Below are 9538 nucleotides of genomic sequence, written 5' to 3'. Positions count from 1 at the left end.
AGACAAAAATGTAGAGCACTTAAGACTTTCATATATTGCTGGGGAAAGTATAAAATAAAACAATTTCTTTTATAAACTATTTTCCATCTCCTAAAATTTACTTATATTTGACTATTCTCTGAAATTCTATTCTTAGTTATTGCCCTATAACAATTACAAATATAGTTATGAGAGGGACTAGACAGATTGCTTTTGGTTGAGGCAGTAGACAGGGAATGGGCTCATAAAGGAAGAAACCTAAATTCATACACTTACCATGCCTACCTTAGTTCACCTGGCCTGCCTCAGTTGCAGGACTCAGTGTCTGCTCATCCAATCAAATCTCTCTCTCTCTCTCTCTCTCTCTCTCTCTCTCTCTCTCTCTCTCTCTCTCTCTCTCTCCCACTCTCTCTCTCTCTCACACACACACACACACCCTACCCAGATATGGGTGAATTCTAACCCTAGGCCAATTAACTGACACAGGTGTGCCAATCTCTTCCAGAGTGCTGACTCCAAAATCTTACTCAGGCTCACAGAGTGGAACTTTTTCTCCCCAGGGCTCTTGTTTTGCTCACAATTCCATGCCTGGATCCCCCAGTTAGTAGGCTATCTCTCTTCCACTCTGGTTGCCTGGCTGACAGGGTGGAAAGGGATATTTCTTTGTTACTGTTTTTATGGCCTTTAAATTTCTCTGAAAACACATGCCTTCAGGGAAAAAAAAAAAAACTTTTCACATTTTTGATTCCAGGGTCCATGTTTGTTCTCCCACATGGGTTCCCTGACCACATGGTGAATTTTCCCTCTCCCCAGCCACTTTCCTTATCGCTCCCTCTCCCTCTTATTCCTATATTTTTTGAATAAAAATTTGATGGTTTGAAAATCATTCTTCACAGTATGGTTTTAGTCAATTCTTTGTTAAATAATAGACACGAACTCAGGGTCTAGGATTCAAGGATTGTTCCTAAATCCAAGTTCCCTGTAACAGTTACCTTAGAATACATAAGATAACCCCTTACAACAGGAAATTCTTCACCTCAAAAAATACATCATGGGGGATGGAGAGATGGCTTGGCGGTTAAGTGCTTGACTGTGAAACCTAAGGGCCCAAGTTCGAGGCTCAGTTCCCCAGGTCCCACGTTAGCCAGATGCACAAGGGGGCGCACGCATCTGGAGTTGCGCGCCCATTCTCTCTCTCTCTCCCTCTATCTGTCTTTCTCTCTGTGTCTGTCGCTCTCAAATAAATAAATAAAAAAATTTTAAAAAAGTACATCATGGATATTGAGAAAACATAGTCTTTACAGAAATTCATAAATGGAAGTTTTGATTGGCTTGATTCATAGGAGACGTCAACTGGAAAATCTTAATTATTCATCAACAAATGACTGAATAAATACCTAATGGTATGTTCACACAAAGAAGCAGAAATAAGCAATAAGACTGCTGAAATGTGGAACAATAAGGATTAATTTCAAAAAAAGTTTACAGTAAATAAAGCAATATATAAAAGAATGGGGAAAACAGAAAGGAAGGTCTTTTCCCTATATGTACCTGCCTTAAAATATCAGAATAATCTGAAAGAGAAGGTAAGGACCAGTTGACCTTCATAAGAACACTACCAGGCAACATTTGACAACCTCCCCTCCACCACACACCAGCACCTGGAGATTGCAGGAAGGCAATGACTCCTACTTGCCCTACCTGCACACAGCTTGTAGCCCAGTTGAGTCAAAGCCCTGATCAACCAACCCAAAAGACAAAAACTGAAAGTTCACCAAGGAAGAAACTGTCTTCACAGCTCAGAATAGGTGGTATAAAGCTCACTCCAAAATATCTAATAATATAGATGATAAAAGTCAAAACAATAAAATAACTGGATATGTGAAAAGTCTAATGCAATAAATAAGATAGAAAAGAAAAATATCAAGAAACCATAACTCCCCCAGCAATTATGAATCCCACCACAATATCCATTAAGAGATATTTAGTTAATTAGGTAAAACTCAGAGAATTCAAAAGAGTAACCATAGTATGTTGAAAGAAATTAGAGAAAAAGATCAAGAGAATCAAAGAAAAAAAAATCCTAAAGGAATCCCATCAGAACACAAAACATCAATTGAATGAAATAAGGTCAACACAAGATACTAAGGAGGAATTTAGTATCAGAAAAATACTGGAAAAAAAATTTTAAATACTGGAGATGAAAAACTCACTAAGTCAAATAAAAAATACCATAGAAAGTCTCACAGTTATAATGGATCAAAGAGAGGGCAGAATATCTAAACTTGAAGACAAGGTGGAGAAAAATGGGACAATTCAGCAAAGAGGAAGATAAATTAATATAATGAGGAGTTCTTTCAGGACACTCAGAACACTATGAAGAGGACAAATCTAATAATTATGTGGCATAAGAAAGAAATTTCAGTCTAAAAGGAATAGTAAATATTTTCAACAAAACCAGAAGAAAAGTTCAAAAAATTAGAAAGAGATGCCAGTGTAGATAAAGGAAGCATTTAGAACATCAAGCAAAACCATAAAATAACCCCCCATCATTAAAAAAAAATTCTAGAACCAAATGATAATGAAAACATAGCATATAAAAAATCAATGGAACTTAAACAAGGCAGTCATAAGAAAAAAATTTTTTTAGATTTAAGTACCTATATTATGAAATCAGAGAGGTCTCAAATAAATAGCTTAATGGTACATCTTAGGATATTGGGGGGGAACAAAGAAGAAGCCAAACCAAAATCAGTAGAAATAGTCAAGACAGTACATCAATGAAATAAAAACTATAACAATCAAAACCATACAATTTTTAAAAGGATGTATGCACTTAACTCCAACTCCATTTATGTTAAATGTAATAAAGATAACATAGAAGTATTTTGGAGCTGAAGGCTGAGTAACTACTTGAAGGGATATAATAATTAAAAAAAACTTACAGGGGATAATAATAATTAAAAAAAAAAACTTACAGGGCCTGGAAATCTGTTAAGGCATTTGCCTGCAAACCAAAGAACCTCAGTTTGATTCCCCAGGACCCATATAAGCCAGATGCACAAGGTGGCCCATGCATTTGGAGTTCTTTTGCAGTGTCTGGAGGCCCTGGTGTGCCCATTCTCTCTCTCTCTCTCTGTCTGACTCTTTCCCTCTCTCAAATCAATCAATAAATAAAAACTTATAATGATGGTGTTTTATATTTTAATTATGGTAGTGGATACGTTGGAGTAAAATTTTGTCAAAATTTATTGGAATGGCTTTTTAAATGTCTATAAGTTATTATATATTTAGTTTTCTTTAATAAATTTGATTTCTAAAAAACATTTGCTGGAGTTATAAATATAGATAACTTTGGAAAGAATGAACATCTCAAACATGGATTCTTCTAAGAGATGGAAATAATTTATTTTTCATTTAGTTAATTCTGTAATTTCTCTTTGCAATTTTTTAATATATAGGTATTATATTGTTTTTATTCCTTGATACTTCACACATCAGTGTATCCCCTCCCTTCCTCCTACTTCTCTTGCTGTTATTTATTTATTTCCTTTTTTTTTTTTTTTTTGAAAGTCTTGCTCTAGCCCAGGCTGATCTAGAATTCACTATATAATCTCAGAGTGGCCTTGAACTCACAGCAATTCTTCCTATCTCTGCCTCCCAAGTGCTGAGATTAAACGCGTGCACCACCACACTGGGCCAAATCTTGTCATTTTTAGGAAATGCAATTTGTTAGATTTGCTACATACTTAATATTTTATGTTGCTAATGCAATTATATTTTTACTTTTTTTTTCAAAAGTATTTACATTATTTTTGGATCAACACATCCATGTAGATCGATAGAAATTAAAATAGGATTTCAATTTAACATGCAGAAACCTCTGCAATGCTGACATTTTGGTCGAATCAATCGCAGAGTGTGAAAATCCTTACAGACCCAGCTTTGTTCTCCTCCAATGTCTTCTCTTAGAGTTCTACCTGATTTTGTTACCAGTTTTCATCCGAATCCATTGGGGAATGGGAGGGTTTTGCTTTTGTTTCTTGGCAAGGAATCGCTTGATTCTGAAAGTCTTGTGAGAAGACATGGTGAGATATCAGGCGATGGCACTGAACCACAATGGTGAAGGAAGTGAGAAGAGAGAAGAACTATTTTCACTTTTTTGTTTTTTAATTTTTTTTGCCATACGTAGTTGATTTTTAACTTAAAAATTTATGGAAAACTCCTGGTATAAAAGAAAAATACTTTAAATAGATATAGTATAGATGAAGATATCCAAGCTTATTATAGGATGCATTCTAGCAAACATTTTACTTTACACTGTATTTTTACAATACATTCTGGTTTTCTGGTGCCTTACTACTACTACATTAGACATTTATCCCTTGATATCCAAGAGGGATTGGTTCTAACTCCCTTCAGAATACCACCATTTACAGACATTCAAGTCTTTCATTTAAAAAGTATAGAATTTTCGAGCTGGGCATGGTGGCGCATGCTTTTAATCCCAGTACTCGGGAGGCAGAGGTAGGAGGATCACTGTGAGTTTGAGGCCACCCTGAGAATACATTGTGAATTCCAGGTCAGCCTGGACTAGAGTGAGACCCTACCTCAAAAATCCAAAAAATAAAAAGTGTAGAATTTTCATATAACCTATATAATTTAAACCATATCTAGATTACTTATAATACTTAAGACAATGTAAATGCTATATAAATAGGTGTTTTGTAGCATTGTTTAGGGAAAAATAATCAAAAAGGACTAGTTTTTTTAGCCGGGCATGGTGGCACACACCTTTAATCCCAGCATTCAAGAGGCAGAGGTAGGAGGATCACGGACAGTTCAAGACCACCCTGACACTACATAGTTATTTCCAGGTCAGCCTGGACCAAAGTGAGACTCCACCTCCAGAAACAAATTTAAAAAAAAAAAAAAAAAAAAGAAGGACTTGTTTTGGTCCATGGCTGGTAGAAGCTATGATTAGATTATGCAGATATGAAATATATGAAATGTCAATTATATTAGGCCACATCAGTTACAAGGTGAGTAGTCAAGATTTCCAAATTTGGCAGCTTCCTGACTCAGCCAATCCTTGAAGACCCAATTCTAATTCATCTGCTGGGAATTTAAAATTTCATGTTTATAATTACCGAGCTTCCAGGATCCTCTCAACCTTGGGGTTAAAGTCACAGTCTTCTTGAGAACTCCTCAGCCAATCACTGAGCCCTGCAGGGGACTAAGGCCACCATTTTAGCTCAGTAGAGATGACCCCAGCCAGTTACATTTTCTCTGGAGCTCTCTGTTGTCGGCCCTATTTAATTCGATAAATATTCTGACCTGAGAGGCTTCTTGCTGAATTCAACTTCCACAAGCCATGTCAGATACCCATCTCATCTGGAAGCTTCCCCTGCTCATTGCTTCTTTCCTCCTTAACCTTTCTCAGGGACAATGGTCCCTCTCACTAGTGTCAAGGAAGCCACTAGGTATTTGTTTCTTGAACGATACAACTGAAAATCTTAAAAGGTGTTTGAAGAAATTGGGATCTTTTCCTCAGTGAGTCCCGCTGCTTTACTCCTATTTGTTCAATATTCCTGTCATGTTCATAAGTGGCCTTCTTTTAAAAACCAAATCTCTTTCCTCTGTGTCCAGCTCCAACACCTGTGGGCTGAAGGCTCCTGGGTGAGTCTTTGCTTCTTTCCAGACAACAATTCTTGTAAACCCTTGTGCATAAGCTAAAAATTCCATCTGATGTCTTTGCTTTGCACAATGGGTCTTTAGCTGTTTTCCCAAAGAGCACATTGTGTTCTCATTGAGTTTCCAGGTTCTGCTATTGACACCATATACAATTAACCATCAAGGAAGTCATTTATAGCTGCACAAACTAATGTAACTGGCCATCATGCTTCAAACTATTCTCTTGTTGAAACACTGTTAAGAAAATCTTTCTGCAAAAGAAGGCTTTAAGAAATGATAAGAAGAAAAAAATAAAACTCTTCCAATCTTTATGCTTGGTTTGAGTCACAATACTGAGATTAGGAAAGGAAAGAACAAAAAAAAAGTATTTTTCTTTTCAAAAGTTCTTTCTTCAAATACAGTGAGTTGTTGGAAGGCTTTTGTCCAAGTCTCTCGGGTCTACCAGCAGTAGATTTCTGGATTTCTCATCTCTTGTTGGTTTTCAGAACATGCTGAGACATATGACGGTTCTTATTTTGACTCTAACAGTATTGCCATGTGCTCCTTCCATTCCTGTGTGGTCTTTTCAGGAAAGGGTAATTGCCCTGTGGCTTCCCCAGTACCCTTCATTCATTTAGCAAATATTTATTCAATGTCTACCATATGCCAGGCATTTAAATGCATATATCACTTTATTAGATAAAATGAAACTAAAAAGAAAAATTAAAGCAAATCAGAATCATCAGGTGAATTTTAAATTTGGAATCAAAGTTTATTTTTTAAATTTTATACCAATAGGTCAATGTGAGGTTATATAAAGTAGATGTTAAGGACTAATTAATCTGTTGTTCTCTTAAAGCTTTGTAGTATAATAATAAAAGCACCAACACTGATCTTCAACTCAGACTTTACTTAACCAAAATTGATGTTCTACTGTGCTCTATTCCAAGCATCCTCACACAGTTCTCCATTTTAATAAATGTCACCCTCTTTCTCTCAGTTGCTCCATTAAGATATTTGGATAATTCCTCAACTTTCCTTCTAAACCCATATCCATTCCATCTTTAAATCCCATTGATTCTATCTTCACAAATATCCAGAATCCAACCCCTGTTTGCCTTATTTCCCACAATGTTGTAGTCTAAACACTACCATATCTTCCCTGGCTTCCTCCAATAACCTCACTGGATTCCTAATATATTCACACCTACCTGCAGTTTACTCTCAAGGGTACCCAGAGTGTTTCAGGGTTATTCAAATGTTTAAAGTTCCTCACCTCCCCTTCTCTCAGTAAAATCAGATAGCAGAATCCTTCCAGTAACATTGAAGGTCTTACATGATCTACCTTCATTATCTTTCTAATCTTCTCCCATTCATTTGCTTGCCCATCTACCACACTCGCCATACCTTCTGCCTTACTGTCTCCTTTCTGTATCCTTCCTTAAGTTCAGCCAGGAGGCCTACTGGCACTTCTCTGTAACCAGGGCTTCTCAACCAGGAGTGCTTTTCCCTCCCATCAACAATTTGGGAACATCAACAATGTGGAAAACATTCTGGGGAATCTCAGTAGTGACAGGAGGTTGCCACTATAGTAAGCTGGGTAGAAACCAGGGATACCTCTAAACATCCTATAGTGCAGAAGACAGAGTGCACATTGAAGAGTAATCTGGCTGGGCATAGTATCATGTCTGTAAATTCATAACTCAAAGGCTGAAAAAGGATGATCACACCTTCAAGACCAACAGAGACTACATAGTGAGACACTGCCCAGAACACAAACACAGAAGAAAGGATCATCTGGTTTAAGATGCACATAGTCCAAAGGCAGAGAGATCGCTTCCCAGGCATACACTTCCTCCAGTGTTCACTTGTTATCCTTTCCTTCCCAGACCCTGAAATGCAGAGATTGTGTGTTTCTGTTTTGGATTTCCAGTACTCAGTAGTTGATCAATGCCCATATACTGACACATGGATAAATGATTATGTAAATATTAAAGCAAAAGGAACGTAGTCAGCTAATCCTTCAAATGACATAGAGACCACTTATAACTAAACTATTGTATTTGGAGACTAAATCCATGAAGTCAACAAACTAACAAGATTCTATACAAAGTGAGGTGTGTTCAAAAGAGGCCCCCCAACACCTCAGCACTGAAGCAGACCAAAAATGAACCCAACATGGCTCAAGGAAATTTTGCGGAAGAGGGGGCGGAAAGAATGTCAGAGTCACATGTTGGGTCATGATTTGCAGAGACATTTATCATACCAATAACTGGGGGCTAACTCCACAATGCACGACCCATTTACATCAACAAGGAGGGTCCAATGGGAGGGGGAGGATCACAGATGATCCTGAACAATGGTACCAAACTGCCTGTATTTACTGAAAAGAAAACTAATAAATTAAATTTAAAAAAAAACGTGATTTTTTTAAAGATTTGTTTTTATTTATTAGAGACAGAGAGAGAGGGAGAATGGGCATACCTGGCTCTCTAGCCACTGCAAATGAACTCCAGACACATGCTCTACCATGTGCATCTGGCTTACATGGGGCCTGGAGAATCAAACCAGGGTCCTTAGGCTTTGTAGGCATGTGCCTTAACAGCTAAGCCAATTCCCAAGCCCATATTTGTGATTTTTTTCTGAGTAGAAGACCTAGGCTTTAATCAGATTATTGAAGACGTCTAACTCCAGTAATTATAAAACTTTTATGCATCAGTATACCTTTCCAGAAATGTAGTCACATTTGTGAGTCATGAAAGGAGCTGCTGGCCGTATGCCATGAGCATCCTACCTTTGGTTGTCTCATTCTCTTGTTACCCTTCATAACTCTCAGCTCATGCTTGCTGTGCTGACACAAATATTGTATCCTTGGCATCTCCTTAATTGATTTTATTTTCTTTTGCTTCCAATATGAATTAAATTGGCTAGGACCACATTACATCTAAGGATGTTAGAACATCTCTGCCCAACCTACCAAGAAAAGGCATGCCTCCATGTGTCATATTTCTAACTAATGTTAATTCTTAGTTCAGCGATAGGTTCTCTGCCTCATTACAGATTATAGGAAGAGTTTTCTGTGAGAAAGGGAAAATATCACCTGGTGTGGTGGTGTGGTGACATCGGCTTTTAATCCCAGCAGTGGGGAGGCAGAGGTGGGAAGATTGCTGTGAGTTCCAGACCAGCCAGAGACTACATAGTGAATTCCAGGTCAGCCTGGTCTAGAGTGAAACCCTACCTCAAAAAAAAAAAAAAAAAAAAAAAAGTCTATCAAAGCTATGCAATATTCTGTCAAATACTTTTCATCTCTAAGATTTGGCTTCCTTATCTGAAACATGGTCATAACAATGGCAAGCATCTCCCACAGTGGCGGGATAATGCTTAGCAGAAACTTTAGTAAGTATTAACTATTAGTGTTTGAATATTTTTGACTGGTTTATTTTGGGAAATCATGGTACTCTAGATAACCCTTATATTTTTTCAATTTCTTGTAAAGTTAATAAATAAGAACCTGGCTTTCTCTTTTGAGAATTTAGATGAAACATCTTGACATTTCTTCTTGAGAATCTTATACTGAGCAAGGAAGGAGCTTGGAGTTTAATTTCATGTTGGCAAACTACTAATCAAAATTACTGCTTAATCACCCCATTCTCCAATTAATCTGTGCAGAGTAGGTTCAGTGCATGGAGTGGATGCATTTGCTGTTAAATTAATTTGAATGTAATCTTATAGGGAACTTTTCAACCGTTACGGGAGAAGAGAAGGATGAGGAGATCATTATGCTATAAGAAGGGAAAAATTAAAGGCACCAACCAGCTCAACTGCCTAAATGATCTGACCAGTGGTTAACCATTCAGATAAACTCTCCCAGTAAATGCTTTAAAAT

At 37.1% G+C, this 9538-nt stretch overlaps 1 pseudogene; it reads right to left on the bottom strand.

The window, feature by feature from the left end:
* Positions 1–3910: 3910 nt before the first annotated feature.
* LOC105943894 lies at positions 3911–4068 on the bottom strand (annotated as a pseudogene).
* Between the last annotated feature and the right edge of the window lie 5470 nt (positions 4069–9538).

This window comes from Jaculus jaculus, chromosome 10 (genome assembly GCF_020740685.1).
Source record: "Jaculus jaculus isolate mJacJac1 chromosome 10, mJacJac1.mat.Y.cur, whole genome shotgun sequence".
Taxonomy (NCBI): Eukaryota; Metazoa; Chordata; class Mammalia; order Rodentia; family Dipodidae; genus Jaculus; species Jaculus jaculus.
The sequence above is the reverse complement of the archived record's forward strand: the minus strand, read 5'-3'. Positions and strand labels throughout refer to the sequence as shown.